The 16,181-nt window shown below is 42.0% G+C and overlaps 1 long non-coding RNA gene across 1 annotated transcript; it reads right to left on the bottom strand.

Annotated features, from left to right (window-relative positions):
• Positions 1-11,928: 11,928 nt before the first annotated feature.
• Positions 11,929-15,960, bottom strand: LOC146586421 (uncharacterized). Its single transcript, XR_014897813.1, has 2 exons — positions 15,875-15,960; positions 11,929-12,179 (listed from the first exon to the last, which is right to left on the bottom strand). It is a non-coding gene; the product is annotated as an uncharacterized LOC146586421 (long non-coding RNA).
• Between the last annotated feature and the right edge of the window lie 221 nt (positions 15,961-16,181).

Genomic DNA, 16,181 nt, shown 5'->3' with positions numbered 1-16,181 from the left:
GAGCCTTTTTCCCACATAGTGATGTTGGTATGAAAAGAGATTTGGGAAGCAGTAGTGCTATGCTAACAAAGGCTCATGTCTTGATGGATTTATTAAAATCTTGTGCTCCCCACAAGAAGGTTTTCTCTGGCAGCTCTGTGGTGAACCTTTCACCGGACTGAGCTGTGCTGATGAGAAGGAGGAGTGTTCTGATGCTATTTAATGGGTATTATATAGAAATTATGAGAACATTAGTGCCTTCTTTTATGTATATTGAAAACCTTTATTTGTTTGTACAAATAGTATTCATGTGAGTTATGCAGCTACACTGAAGGGAGGCCCTTTAAAAATGTGTCTCTGAAAACACAGACTCCTCTGCCAAGAAATAATGGGACTTCCTTAATTATCAGCTGTTATCTTCTGGTTTTGGCAAACTTTTGTTGCTTTATGTGCTGTTTTTTCTTTGTGTTTTGACATTAATGAATTGGAATTGAAATTATGTACTGAGGAAAACAAAGTGATCTGTATAAATAATAAAGTGGAAWTCTTGTGTGTGTCAAAGAAGGGGGGAATCAAGCATTGTGCAGAAGGAATTTGGAAACTGTGCTTTCACACAAACATCTCAATAGAAACTAATAGCTGGCTTCGAATCACAGAAGTGGTTCAAGAGTCTGTGTTTTGAGAAATCCGTCTGAGCAGAGCTCAGAAAATCTGGCTGATGTTGGAGACACTCTGTGTTAGATAGCGAACTCCATTTCAGCTATGAGRTTTATATCCTTCTTGTTTATTTTTTTATTATTTTTTTTAACCTCTATCTGTGGCTGAAATTTCGATGGTGGAGTTACAGACCTGACAATATTCTAAGCCTTAATTATCCGTTATTCATGCTCTGAAATCTTGGACAAACAGGTATCCTGGCAAAGAGAGTAACCTCATTTTTAACAGTGTACCTTGGGGAGAGGGGGGGAAAGGAAGCAGTGGCTAAGCTACAGGGCAGTTGGGTACCCATCCAACATCGATCACCAAGGGATCACAGGTCAAGAGAGACTAGACGTACAAGAGATGTRCTTGCTATTTGAAGAAATAGCAGAAGGAAATTACCAGTGGAGGGGAAAGAAAGAGAAAGAAACCCTTCTGGATTAAAAGAAAAAGCCAAATCCAGAAATTTTCAACTTCTAACAAAACCTCTGTCTGAGCTGAAGCAATGTTTTGGAGAGATGAGGCAGAGAAATAGGAACATAGGCCCTAAAGAAAGTCTTGAGTCATCAAGGCTAAATGGCTGCTGTATGGACAATTATATCCTATACTCCCTCTGTTAAATAATGAAGCTTGGAGTGTGTTGTAATTCTATTATTTTGACCAAATATATCTATTCTTGTGGTAGCTGAAGTGAAGGGTGATTTGTGTTTGGAGCCTCCGCAAAGTCTGTCTGGCTGTTYGCTCTTTACAGATCTCTCCCTGGCGAGCCAGTGCTGATCCTGGGGCAGCAGGGTAAGGAAATCTCTTTTGCGTGAAAGGGCTGAAGATAAAAAAAACCCAAATCCCTTGTACCCTGAAAATGTTCCAGAGGCTATGTCTGTATTTCATGTTTGACTTGAACTTGAGCCTGGGACCCATGTGCCAGCTGGGGTACAGCAAACACCACCTTGCATCTGAGACCACTGACTTCTGCCTCTCAGCTAAAATGGTCACGCTTTTGTGAGGGCTTGTCCAAAGCTAGGGTCCACTGTAAAGTCAAACATATTGGTATAAACTTTCCCCATCGAGCAGAGTGGAAGAAAAAAATTAATGCAGCCAACTTTCAACAATTAGCTGCCAGAACTTCTGAGTGTCCCATTGCCCACCTAAAACATAGGCGGGAGTTCAAAGCTTGTGTAAGTGGGCAAGACTCTAGAACCCCAATAGGCTTAACATGCTCAAGATAGGAAGGAACTAGGAATTAAGGTGTGGRTGGTCAGTGAATTAGGACCGAATGTGCAGTGCAGACAGCACAACAGATGGCAGCATGCTCAGAGCAAAAGTAACTCAAAATCTCATGGTTCAACATGGCTCTAGAACCCAAACTTGTCATCTGATACAAATCCTGCTTTGCTGTAGCTGTATAAGCTGATTTTATGTCAATCTTCCCTAAATCATTAGTGCCTTACCTTGCATATTTCTTAGGGTAGTGCCCAGCTGTATGTGCTAGGTGTAGTGCGTCACCACAGAAATGCCTTTTTTTTCAAAATGCAAGGTAGGATGCTCTAAGAGATCATCAGTATCTTGGATATTTAGTCTGTCAAGTATCCACTGCATTGTGTTAATAGCAGTGATGCTCACTGAAACCTGCTGTACATGATTCATTTCTAGCCATAAGAATAATTAGACATTGATCTTGCTTTGTCACGTAAGTACTTTCTGTAATGTTTTAGAGTGTTATTTAGCTGGCTATTTCTGCTTTTGTTTTGATAGGTGCTCTATCTTAGTTCATTTATGTAACAAATATTTTTCTTCCTAAATGCAAAGATAGCACTTGGCCTCTCTTTGCCCGGCAGATGTTTTTGAGGAGGCARCTGAGGTGCCATTTGCTACCTTACTTGGGCACTGAGAGCCTGGAGAGTTGCAATGAGTGGTCTTTGCACTCCCGACGTGCTAGCAAGTCCTGGTGCTCCTTGCATACCCACTTGACCCCACTGCCATACTGCTCCCTTCAAGTGTTTACGGTGTTTGACAGCATCCGCTGTTGTCTGCATACCCTGGGGCATGGGTGGCCTCAGCAGCATTGAAGAGTCTCAGATCCATTTGCTGCCATTTGGTACCTTTCTTTTCCAGAGCAGTGCTTGACTGGGCATCCTTCTCATGTTGCTTCTTGTTTCTTTTTGGTACGTACAAGGCATTTTCAGCCCATTGCTTGGTTTCTTTCCAGCCACTGTCTGATGATTTCTACAATGGCAAATTACTCTGCAGGTAACGGGGAGGGCCAAACAGCTAAGCAGAAACGTGTGTTTGTAATAGGGCCTAGAGATGAACAACAGCTGTTCTACAATTCTGTGCAGGAATGCAGTGACAAATATACTTGTAAGTGTAGGTACTGACCAGGTGAGTCAAGAAGACCTTAGGCCCTGACCATACTGTTTACTGAAATGCAGGATAGAGATACTTAAGTTAGTCTGAGTAATAAAAACAATTGAAATAAGCCTGCTTCCCTGCCAACAAACAGATTCTGGTATCTGATCCAGCTCGTTCCAAACAGCACATGCAATTTGTGATTTTTTTGGAGGATTAGGCTATACTCAAGGATTAGCATACAGCATTATTTCGGCCGATTTTCATGAGTATAGCGAAAGTATAACCCTTAACATTTATTACTACATTCAAGTCTTTGCTCCAGAGCTCATTATAGTTTTTCCTGAAGAAACATGYTATGTTTGTTTTAAACAAGGGAAAAGTAACCTATGTTTTCCCAAGCACCACTCTGGGATGTGACCTTGGATGAAATTTTCTTGAAAAATATCAGCTTGGTGCAGATATTTCCTGCTTCCAGGAAAGCTTTTCTAGAGATCTGCCTCCTGTAAATGTTTACACAAACAGTTAAAGTTTGCCAAAGTTATAAGCAGCTAAAGAAAAAGAGCTTAGAATGGAAAATGCGTAACCTTAATACTAGTATTACCTTCCTCATTAATAAACAGATACGTTTAATATAGATTCTATATAACATATGCGGGCTTAGATATGGAAATACTGGAGTTTTTGCTATACAGTCAATAAACATTCAGAATATCCATGCATAATTTTGAATATTTTCTGGCAGGTGTTATGTTTCTAAAATTATCCTTAATGTTTTGATCAGTTGTAGATTGCAATGAACTGATACCGTATTTCTGATCACTTTATATATGGCAAGTGACTACTTGTTTTGACAGGCTGTTAAAGATACATAATTAGAAGGGGGAAAAGACTAGTTCATACCTGTGACACTTTATGGATTTACATGCTTCTGTGCATGGGACACAAAACACTTCAGCTCATCTGTGGCTTTGTGTGTTCTTGCTTTAAATGCTCCAAGAAGAGCCTCTTACCATGTTTTGTCTCTGGGAAAGGGGATTTACAGGGTTAAATGATACAATTAAAGATTTATTTAACAATAGATGTCAAATCTGCAGAGAAACGAGAAACAATCTTGTTTAATTTGCAGTACTACTGTGTTGTGACCCCAAGAACTTTAATGGAAGTATTATTTTACATTAAGTAGTTTATAACATAATTCAAGGTACATTCAACTGCATGACAATTCGTATGCCCCTCCAGACTGCACTATCAGGGGAAAAACACAGCATTTTATTAGTGCAAAATTCTGAAATTTGCAGTCCACRCTGTGCAGCTGCAAAGGCAGGTCTCTGTCTGCCCAGTGCAGGCCCACACCAAGGGGAAGGTGGCCACAGTCGTTGCCTTGGGGCAAGGAGGACTGTGGGCTATGCTGCCTTCAGAGATGGGTCTCCTCCCACCAGCAAGTGCCCGTTTCATGGCAAAGGTCCCGGTGGCAGGGTCTGGGCGCACCAGGCCCTACGCCACCCAACATGGCCTGCCAGAGTTTGCTCTGAGGGCCCTGGTCGTGGTGGGGGAAAAAAACCGCAGCGCACGGCCTCAGCTCCCTGCACACATGGCGCCCATCTGCAGAGCAGGGTGCTCAGACACCTGGCTGCTGTGATACTTCGTCATCATTTAGTAAATGGCTGAAGTTACCTGGGGAGGAGTTTTCCCACAGGCCATGTTGGTGAAGTCCTTAATGATTTTTCTCTCTGCTTTTTGTAGGTTAAGTGAGTGACACCTACCAGACCTAAGAACCTTTATTTCCTTAGTCATCTCTGGAGGTATCTYGTGTTCTTCTGATGTGGCATTCGTACGATATCTTTATGGGTCCATTATTTGCAGCCCCATATTTGGGCAGAATTTCAGTGAGTTTATTCTGAATATAAAAAGTTTATTTGTGTGAAATTGGACTTTTTTTAATTGAACAGTAAACATTAGGAAATTACAAATAAATGGAAAATACTATGGTTTTGATGCTGAGGAAATATATGGGCTTACAATAGCTCTTACAAATTAAAAAAATGCGACATTTGTGATGTTGCCAAGTTGACTCCAACCTCAGATAATGGGCTAAAAGGTGCAAGTTAAGCACATATTGATCAGAGCTGTAATGTCTTTAGCAAATGAGGGAAACAAAATACCTTTGCTTGATTTCACTATTTTTGCTTCATTCACATTTGGAAGTACACATCATCTCCAAGTATATTTAAATAACAGCAGGATGGGAGTAATCACTGCATTTGCAAGTATGGAATGCCCCTAAGCACACTCCATGGGAATTGTATGCGAAATTATATTACAATTTCATACTGCAAAAATGACTAAGCCTTGCATTGTACATCTGAAATGTAATGTAATATATTGTTTGTAATGAAAAGCATCACTTAATATTTTTTGTTTTTATAGAAAAGGCAAATCCATTTGATATAATTTTTAGAATATGTTATATTTTCCATATTTTCTTTATTTAATATATGTATTACAAATGTATGTGATGCCACAGAACAGTGAAGACAATACACTACATGTGGACAGATATTTTTAAGTGCCACATATGTGTGTAAATATACTTTATATTTACTAACAACCATTTTATTTCAGACATCAGAAAAATGTGGGATTCTTCTGTGTCTGAGACCACTGATTACGTTCACAATGGTGAACAGATTAACCATTTAGTTGCAGGTATCAAGGTTGTCACTCAAACTGGCAGCACCTCAAAATAGCTAAAGCTTATCAAAAATTGTCTGGATTGGAAATGACAGCCATACATGCATGAATGCGTCTGTATGGCCAGAAGATTGTTGAAGTGTGAAGTGAAGAAGTTCACTTGAGTTTATTTTTTATCATAATTACTGTATTTCATGAGGGAACATTGACTTGCTGCACGATAAATACAAGGGGAAACAGAAAGAAACTTCATTCTCTTATCATCTTTTTCTCCCAAAGGTCACCACATCTGAACAAAGCATATTTATTTAATTCCTTATGCATTTACGTAGCCATTTACTGTACTCTGTATAAGTGAAGCAGAATAATTTTTTGCGAGACTAATTAAAAGTTGCATGGTAGAAAATGTTTTTGTGATCACACCACCGGAACGAAATTGAGCTGTCTTTACTGACGTGTGTTCCATTTACTGCGTTTTTTAAAACATATTTCCCACACTTCCAGTGGGCCATTGTTCTTTTTAAGAGCAAAAAGACAGTAGATTTTTGTGTCCCAAGCAAAATAATATCCTTAATTAACATGTTTAGAAAAAAATCATAGTAATTTGCCTCGTCTTTGTTTTATTTCCATGTGGTTTTACACTGCTTTCTATTACTACAGCATCTTAGAAAATTTCCATATCAAATCGAGAACAACTAAGTTGCTCTGGGCCAGTAGGGTCAATGCATAAAGTATGTTTGTCTCAATCCAAGTGGCATTTGCATTCTCCTTCACTCCTAGTATAAAGTACTGATCAGGCAATTCTATCATGTCCTACATTTCTGATCCCATGTGGAATAAACCTTCAGTGAATGGAAAAAAGCCAATAATTTAGTTATATAATTCCATAATAGACTGTTAACTGAGATGAAGGCTGCACTGAGAAAGCCTGAAGGTTTCAGCATGACAAAGGGATAAAAACAAGCATTTRTTAAAAATATAATTCCCCCAAGGTATCACAAGTCACAGCTAATTCTTCCCAGAGCACGCCATATGTGGGAATGGTGTTTAGCTCTGTGGCTGATGTTCTTGAGGAGAAAATGGTGTCCTGAAGAAAGAGAAAGCTCCAGTTTTACTCAGCACGGTGCTCCAAAGTACCTGTTTGTTTTCCACTGAGAATTTGGAGACTTTTCTTTTTCAGATGCTATGCGCCTAATTAAAGTGGAAGAATTAATACTGACTTGGTATATATTCAAAGGCAACCACTGCAGCTGCACCAGCCAGTAGATAAACTGTTGATAATAACAGATGTTCACACTATGCCCCAATAGACTAAAACACACGGCAGTTTGGATGTAATCTGTCATTATAGGCACGGGGTTAGGTTCTGGCCTTCCCTTGCTACTGATCAAGTAAGTGGCCTTCAGCAAGTTGTGCAACTTATTTGTTCTCATTTCTAAAGCAGGAATATTTATGATTATTATGACCATTGTTGTTACTATTTTTTTTGGTGTTATGATGGCACCCAGAAGACKTACGCAAGGTTGAGGGTCTGCTTTGTGGGGCGCCTTGCAAACAAGAAGAGGGTGCCAGTCTGTTCCCTGCAGAGATATCAAACAATTGGTGGGGGAAAGGAGGCATCATTTAAAAGGTGGAAGATGCAAGCCAGAAAGATAATGTTTACTGCTCTACCTGCCACTCAGGAAGTGAAAAAGTCACTGCCAGGATATATCAGCTTTAGTTGCAACGCTCTGTGAGTGTCTAAAGTGCAAAAAAGATACACATCTTTTTGGTCTTCTCAATGGCTGGCCACATATGGAAAGAAGAAATGCCTCTGTTTCAAAATGCGTGCAAATGGGTCTGAGGTATGGATAGATATGCAATTGTCAACTCCAATTAGTCAGTGAAGTGACCTACTGTACTTCTGTTCTATAGGTATCACAAAAGCCGTTCCGCCCATGAATTAGACGTCGGTGAGAAGCTGAATTTAAGCCCACTATTGTATGGGAATGTCCACTCCGCTTTGCCACACTAAAGACATTCAGGCAGGCAGAACACCCTCGGCCGACTCATTAGGGCATACATTAGCGGCAAGCTCCCCGCGCTCGCCATGAACCCACAGCGCTCGCTTGAATGGTAGTCCCTGGTGGATGCTCACAGGGCAGGCATGTTCCCACAGCACCCCGCTGATCCTGGGCGAACACATTCGCAGCTCCCCGCTGGCTGCAGAATGTATTGCTTACCCCATCCTCGCCCACCAYTGACAGCCCTCATAATAATAACCTGCCTGGGAGGCGAGGGACGGAGCCGAATTTCTGACAACTCATTAGCCTGAGATACAGTCAATTTCTGCCGGCGATCGCCGCCGCCCCTGTAACGGGGCTTGAATAATGCCGGGCGCCTCCAGTTGACGCACAACCAGCTCTTCCTGAAACGGTTGCTTTTTTCCTCAGGAAGGAGAGCTTGTGAGGGGTGACTGGGTAAAGAATGCCGAGGGGGCGAAACAGAATGATTGGCAGCACGAGAAATGCTCAGGAAAAAATGAGGCCAGTAGGGGGTCGTATGATACTATAATGAAACCGCAGTTGCTCGAAAGGATGCAAGGCGGCTATCAACATAGCGCACACACGCTTTGTCTACCAAGAAGCTGACTATCCAGTTTTAGGATTCAGGGTCTAATCTTCAGAGTGATTCTCCTCTTTCTCTTTTGGCTTGACCAGGCAATCCCCATCAAGGTATTTGTGTGAAAACAAAAATTAAGGAAACAGCCATTAATCTTTGCTTTAATAAAGGCATTTCACTGTTCTGCATTTTGCCTTTCAAAATCCAGGTGCATTGAGATACACTGTGATTTTATTTGGCATAGCCCAGCATGAGATCCTGCCTGTTTCTTTGCATTGCTGGAGTGATGCACAGGGCATTTCTGAATCCTTCTGAACGCTCSCTGCGTTTCCTAGTCTAGCTTCTGCTCCTCACCCTGCTCTTTGGGTGTAATATGCCTCTTGAAATTTCCCTAGGCTAGTTCAGCAAGAAAGGATATGGAGTGCTGTTTCGTAGAACAGAGTATCATAGAATTGGTAGGGCTGGAAGGGACCTCTGGAGATCATCTAGTCCAGCCCTCAAACAAGTGGCCCGCACAGGGATTGAACCCACAACCTCGGCATTATTAGCACCATGCTCTAACCAACTGAACTAAACCTAACCCCAAGGTTAGGTTTTCGTGTTTACCAAGAGCCATTTTTCTGACTGCCATTGAATGTTGTTACCGTATGTACAGCTTGGAGAACGGATAGGTTTTCACACAAAGCACCCAACAAGGRCAATGCTGAATAAATTTGTCACCACAGGCAAGAGGCATTCTTGCTTCTAATGAGACGGGTACAAGACATAGGAAATCTTTAAGGAGCTTATGTATTTTGTCTTTGCTACCTATGTCTTGATATTAGAATTTTTATGCAGCCTGGAAGCTTGAATTGCATTCCCTCTAATTGACTTATTCACATTTAGTCTTTAGGATCAGAAAGGGCAAAATGACCCATGGCTCTGGCTAAAGTGTTTTGGAGATGTACAGTCACAAAGAAATAACCTTTGTTTCAGCAGGAAGGGAAGTAAGAAGGAGTATATCAACACATGGATGTCTAAAGCTGCATTGTTGTATTCTTTTGCCCTAGTAAGTAGTCTAACTTGTAGGCAGGACTTAAACTATGGGGATGAAAAGATGTTCCAGGCCACAGTGAAGATATACCTGACCCACCAATAGTCTCCCTTAGTCATGAAAGCAGTAAATCATATTGAAGGCCAATGAAAAGTTTTTAAGGACTTCATTAATGAACAGGAAATAGAGGAGGATGGCAATGAATTCATCAGAAAATTCTAAGTTTGGACGTGTTACCAACAGAAAATTGCATAAAGCTAATGTGGAGATTTAAATGATCAGGCAGAATTCATTCTGCCATTCACTTCTGGAAAGTATAACTGGAGAAAAGGAAGCCAAAAATATTGATCTAGGTTTTACATTGCTCCCTATAACATATGCAGTCTGTCCAGGGAGCTGGAGGAACTGACCTCTTGCTAAAATTGAGGCCTAAAAGACGTACATCCAGGTGTGCTCACCTATTGGCAAGTGACAGATGGTACCATCCCACTGACCCAGAAAGCAGCTAGCTGCTCATGGAAAAAGTTGCAAAGAGAGAAAGAAACTAAATGAATGCAAATGAAAAGGCTGGCTGACATGGTTTGAAGGCTGGGGTAAGTGAGCAAGACACATGTTGTTCCCCAGCCTGTGCCCAGCTTGATAAAGACAAAAAAAAAAGAAAAAACAGATGCAGCCCTTGATGGGAGACTCAAGTAGGAAGTGAAGCAAAGAAGTGACTGTCATTGCTGATCTGCCCACAATTCCCACCTGCAAAATATCTGCATTTGAACAGCAAAGCTATAGTCTGAAAACTTCAAGAGAGTATGTAAAATCAGTAAATCACTTAATAACCCTATTTATTTTGAGGATGTGTGCTTTGTCAAAGGCAAGGAAAATCAGAATCTGCAGYTGGAATTAAACAGCGGCCCCAGCTCTTCCCTCCCCATCAACGAAGWTAGTTACTAGAAGGAGAAATGGAAACTTTGTGCAGAAGGGATTGCAATCAGTGATGGAGGCAGRAGTGCACCTCAGGTTTTTTAAACATTTTGACAGTCTTGAAACGGAGGTAATCACATGCAGCCGACAGTCTTTCCCTGGGAAACATTCCTCCAGGAGTTTCACCAGGGATGCCAGTGTCCAGGTCTCAGGCGCGAGCGTATATTCATGAATTGCCTTTAACCATGCAGTGCAGAGCAGAGAACAAGCTTTACTGCCTGTTTCCAAGGACCCTGGCTTACRAAACTATTATCAAGGGAGTGTTCTTCAAGTACGAAAAATGTACAGAAAGAAAAAAAAAAGCACGACTGTGAAAATGCACAATCTGTTCAATATATTTTTCTTCAACTATTTTGTAGTTTAAGATAGGCTATAGAAATTTCTTCCAGGATGGAAAATACTGATCTTCCTGGAGATGCCTTTGTAATTTTGAATTGCCTTTAAATTTGAAAGCTGGTTGACTGCTGCTAAAAGCTATTGTYTGGAGTGGTTACTGCACTTGTGCACGAATGTACTGTAGCTGATGGTGCTGCATCTTCTGACACTGCAGCAGTAACCAGAATAAGGATGATTTGCTTCCAAGTGTCTTATTCATTTTCAGGACTGAATTTGAAATGGATTCAGAAAGACTGACAACAAGGAAATACAAAACTTGACTGGGCAAAAGCAGCAGAAAAATGCCCCCCAAAAACAGAGAGATCTGTGTTTATATGGACATATATATCAAACTAAGAAAAAAACATTTCAGATGATGGGCCTTCCCGTTTTATGATATGGAGGTCCATAAAAATCTTTTTTTAATTATGTATGAAAAGCCTTCACAGCAAGCCACTTCAACAAGTTCCTCTGGAATCACTTTTGAATGAGGAAAAAACATGTAAAGAGAACAAGAGGATGTTTTTCAGACTCTCCAGGAGATGTTTTGGCTTTTGTGCACTTTGTTCCAAGACTGTTGAGCACTCGTTCCCAAAGTTAAAGCTCTTCTTTCATTGTAGCAGGCTGAATGAGTCCTCAAAAGTGGGCCAGCCCTAAGTTCTCATTGTCATTGCTAACCCCTTTTATAATATCTTAGATACCTTTCAGGATTAAGATATTTCTCTGTTAAGTTCTCTGAGGCAAGAACTGTTGAATCATATCTGTAAACTGCAGCATGGGGAATTCTTTACATGTGTAAAATTCCTTCTCATTATATATAGGCAGAAACACTTTACAGGCTGCTCTAAGTGCATAGCAAATAACTCAGCGGAACAATGGGACTAGTATATGAAAGCTTTCTAGCCTTAATGATCCTATTTGGCAACMAAAGTCTGGATGGCTTTACCGGATTGCTTGAAAGTAACTAAATTAAATACTGTCTTTTTTTTCATCAGCTGGAAGGTTTTTTCTAAGCACCCTACTCCAGTCCCAAAATGCCTTCAGATACAAGAGAAAAAGAAAGGAGGACAAAACAGTACATAAGGGATTTTTAAAACACAAAGAAATACAGACGAAGGAATTCTGGCTAGCTCAGGGAGGTTACTGCTGAGGACAGCGATGATGTGAACACGTATTTATGAGCACATCCATGTCACCATACTGCAYAACTGGGGAGACATCCATGATTACATTCAGAGGCACAACAAATCATTAYCATTTAATATTTATACAGAAAAGTGCCAAGAGATCAGATCAGAATCTGGATTCCCATGTGCTAGATTGAACTTTACACAAACTCCCCAAAGCTTCAGTCTCTCTCATGAAACCATACTTGAGACACATGCAACATAAGAAGTTGTGRACATCCATCAGTGCATAGGTGTGAGTGCTGATGTATCTGCAGACCCATCAAGCTTCATGCATTCTCTCTGCACTCCTGCTGAGATAGAAAACACTTAGATAAAATGCTGTATCACATCACTGAGTAGAAGACTCCTGTATTTTCTTTCCTCCAGAGCTCCTCCACCAATGTGCTTGTATTGTGGGCTGCAGCAGGGCAGCACCAGGGCTGCTGTGACCCCTGGGGCCAGACGCACCTAGTCTGCTTGGTCCATCACCACCAMCATCCAGTGACAGGAGATCTAGATCTTGAGAACAGCCAGAGCCCTGGACTCATCCTTTTTTTTTTCTTCCACATGGAGGTTTTGCCTAGGTGGATTTTACCAACTCCCCTATTGGTGCTGGGTTTCCTGACCTGTCTCAGGTCTGTGCTGGGCRTAGGCCATCAGCAGGCTCCTTCTCCAGCAGGGGCTGAGCACCCCTGACCTAGGTGCCTTGTCTCACCTGCAAGTGCTGACCCCAGGCACACTATGTCTTTACATGCTCAGAGATGTATGTTGAAAGGTGTGTTTTTAGTGTTACTAGCCATTTTTGTAAGCAGTGTCTGCTATATCATATGTTTCCCTGCTCTCTCTTCTTCCCTTAGACAAGGAATAAGTCAACGTTTTGCAAGCCAAGTCTAATCCTGTTTACATGGTGCTTGTAAATCCTGTATCACTAGTTCAATGTGTGTGTCCAAATTTAGAAGCAAGACTAACACAACCTGAAGGCTTGTACTCATCAGATCTCACTAATTAAGTGTGTTCAGGCCTGGTCAGTAACTGGGTGGAAAGTTGTCCAAAATTTCTCTGTCTCAGCTAGGAGCTGTGTCAGAGACTGCAGGTCATGCACTTCTCCCAGTAACCAGCRACTGCCCCAGCCAGGTCAGAGTCTGGCAGCTCTGACCATCTGGAGCAGTAGTGGATTTAATTATTTCCAGAACGCTTTGCACTCATTTTCAGTTTGGAGGAGGAAAGTCACCCTGGTTTTGAAGGGTAGCATAGGACTTCTTGGCATTTAGGTCCCCAAATTCTTATTCAGGGGACAGAGAGAGGCTTTGATGCTACAGAACATCTATGGTGACTCTCTGCACAGCGCTAATTCCTAATAGCATCCCCTGAACACATACAGCAAATGCTGGTAGTTCAGGCTGGGCTGCTGCAAATGATCTTTTAATCAGATGGGAAATGTGCGTTTTGTTCATTTATGATCATTAAAATACTAACTCTCTTTTTGCTGGAGAAGGATGTTGATTGAAGGTGTCAGGTTCCCAAGAGGAGAGCTATTCTCTTCCTTCCCATAAACTTTGTCCTACTTCGCCAGCTGATGCCTGCACACATTTGTGCTATTCCACTTCTCATATCTGGGTGAAATTCACTCTCTGAAAAGGGCTGGCATGAGACTCGTGAACTGCTTTAATAAGATCTCAGGATGAGCTGGATCTATCACCGCCTAGCTGGTAGCTCAGTTGAGCCCTGAAGAAGTTTTGCAGTCACCTTAGTGATGGTGACTTCATTAGAACCACTTCATTACAACAGAAGTGGTTGTAAWAAATCGCTTTACATAGAAGATGATATTTTGCTCAAAAGTAAATGCTCTAAAATTAGAGAAAACTTAGTGCATATCCACATAAAACTTTGCAGCAGATTTTCAGCTACCAAGTTTATCAACTCCAAAACTCCCTGATTTGTTGTGAAGTTCAGACCATCAAGTGACAAAAATATCCACAAGGACCATGATCTTTGCTAGCAAATCAGTGTCTAGCATAAAGCAAGCTGTGGTCAATGTCTCGAAATCCCAACCCCCTCCCTATTTCAGCTGAACTTCACTCAAGCTCKTACTAAAGTGAAAAAGAGCGAGAAGAGGTAAAGGACCAATTTACAGATCTACACCAAAGGCAAATTCCTGCCTACAGCATGGTGCCTACTACTATCTGTTAACTCTTTGCAAAGAAATATCATCACATTCATCACGCTTTTAAGTGTCAGTCTACTTGGCTTTTTAATAGCCAGTAAACAGCAAGAGCCATTTGTTAAAAAACCCAAAGTGAAAATCAAGCTTTTGCAAGCAATGTCTGATTCTGCTTGCGGAATGCTGTCAGATTTAGTAATATCAGAGTTCCTCTTACAGCTAATAGCTAATACTAGATAAGCAGAAACTATCAATGTGTTTTCATTTGAACATAAAAAAGCTTGCTCTTCTTTGTTAGTAATGTACATAATTAGCACAGCATTGCTCACATTTTCTGTCATTTGCTATGGTTTCTAGGATATCTGATTGAACGAGGCAGTGTACTAGCATAAGGACAGAAAACTGTAATGACAGAGATGTCTAATATGCAGTATTCTAATATTTACTTATTATTTCCATATCTACTTCTCACCAGTAAGAAAATGCTTGTCAAATACTTTGGCAATTGTCTGTGTATTGTATTGTAAAATGCACAGCTTTTCTCAGCTGTTACAACTCTCCAGGCAAAGGGACATCTCATTGTCAGTGAGTGTTTCTATTGCCTCACTGAGAATGAAAAAAAAAAGGAAAAATGGTCTCAGTGGTATTAAGAGTTTGTTATTGTAATTATAAACTAGCTTTGCTATTTCATGAGAATACCAGGATTTCAACAATAATCCTGGCTGAGCCAAAGCATGTATGGAAAAGCGTAGCTGCTGCAGGCTGAGACCCTCTTGGCTGCGGCAGGCACTTCACTTTCTAAACAGCATTTTCAAGCAGAGGCATTCTCATGCTTCTGAAAATGTATCAAAGTATCAGCCTTAAAGAGGGTTGGGCTTGGAGGGGGKGAACACCTTTCTGGGGTGGATTCCTTCTTCTGCGCTCTGCCCGTGTGGCCTTCAGCAAAAATCGCTTAATCCAGAGAGCCTTGCTGCGAATCCTTCCTGCATCCTTACTCTTTTGATGCAGCTGAGCAGCACCAGGAGTGCAATATTTCATTGCTGCTCCTGCATCCATTACACCTGTAATCTGCACATAAGGCAGGTTTGCAGGAGGGTCGTGGGTGCCCGGCAGTCACACAGGAGTCTGCAGGCAGCTCCATTTCTGTTCAGACCCCCCGAACACCCACCTTTGATTATACTGAAGTCACTCAGCAAGTCTCAAGCTTGCAAAACTGATTTTCCTYCCATCACTGCGTGGGGGGAGTGGGAGCCCGGCACCCTGTCGACCCACGCGAGGGAGAGGTGGGCGCAGGATGACCCTTCCCTCCAGCCCTGTGCCACCCCTCCAGACCTCAGGTGGGCTCCCTGGGCCTCACGGACTGCAGCACGGACCGTCTCCTTTTGTAGACGTGTCAATCAGGATAACTTCCTTGACCAGGCAAATCGCAGCCACTTTTCAGCTGGAAACAATGCTAAAGCTGCAACACGTCATTGTGCTCCAAAGGGATTACACAAGCAGGGCTGTCTGCCTGGCATGATATTATTATATCAATAGGACTTTTCTTTCTCCCAAAAAACGTAAGCTCTGTCATCGTTTAACAAAGAAACCCAATGCCAACCTGCTGCCAGCCGGCACTTTTAGCAAAACACTGCTGCTTTTCTTGGAAAGCGCTAACAGCTATAGCCTGCTCGGGACAAAAGCCTCAGGGGCTCCAGAGGGGAGAGAGAACTTCATCAGCCGCTGGGATTTCTTTTTCCACATCTAGCGGTGAACAAACAAAAAAGGGGTTCACACAAGCAAACTGTGGCCTGACCCCAAATCTCTGAATGGAGATGGAAACCTGCCCCCGGCCCTGCTAACCTGCTTTGGAGAAGTCCCAGGGCCTGCGGGGTCTGCGTCCATCTGAAGCCATCAGGGCCACGTGTTTGGTGCTGCTTGCCAGGACAGGCTCTTGCACAMGGGGCAAAGAGGGGGCTAGCCATCATAGCAGCAGAAGAAATGGCACTCGTCAGGAAATACCTGTTGYTATTTCAGGCCTGCGTTTTCCTCCAGCAGACAGCTCTGTGGCCATAAGCAGCACTGGGACATGAGCAGAGCCCGGCACACATCACTGCTCAGCTCAGACTTTACCCTCTCTGGGCTTTGATTTCTARGAAAAAGCCCCGAA

The sequence above is a fragment of the Rhea americana genome, unplaced genomic scaffold (assembly GCF_003343005.1).
Source record: "Rhea americana isolate MKP2758 unplaced genomic scaffold, rheAme1 scaffold_69, whole genome shotgun sequence".
NCBI classification, from domain to species: Eukaryota; Metazoa; Chordata; class Aves; order Rheiformes; family Rheidae; genus Rhea; species Rhea americana.
This window is presented reverse-complemented; position numbering and strand designations above follow the sequence as displayed.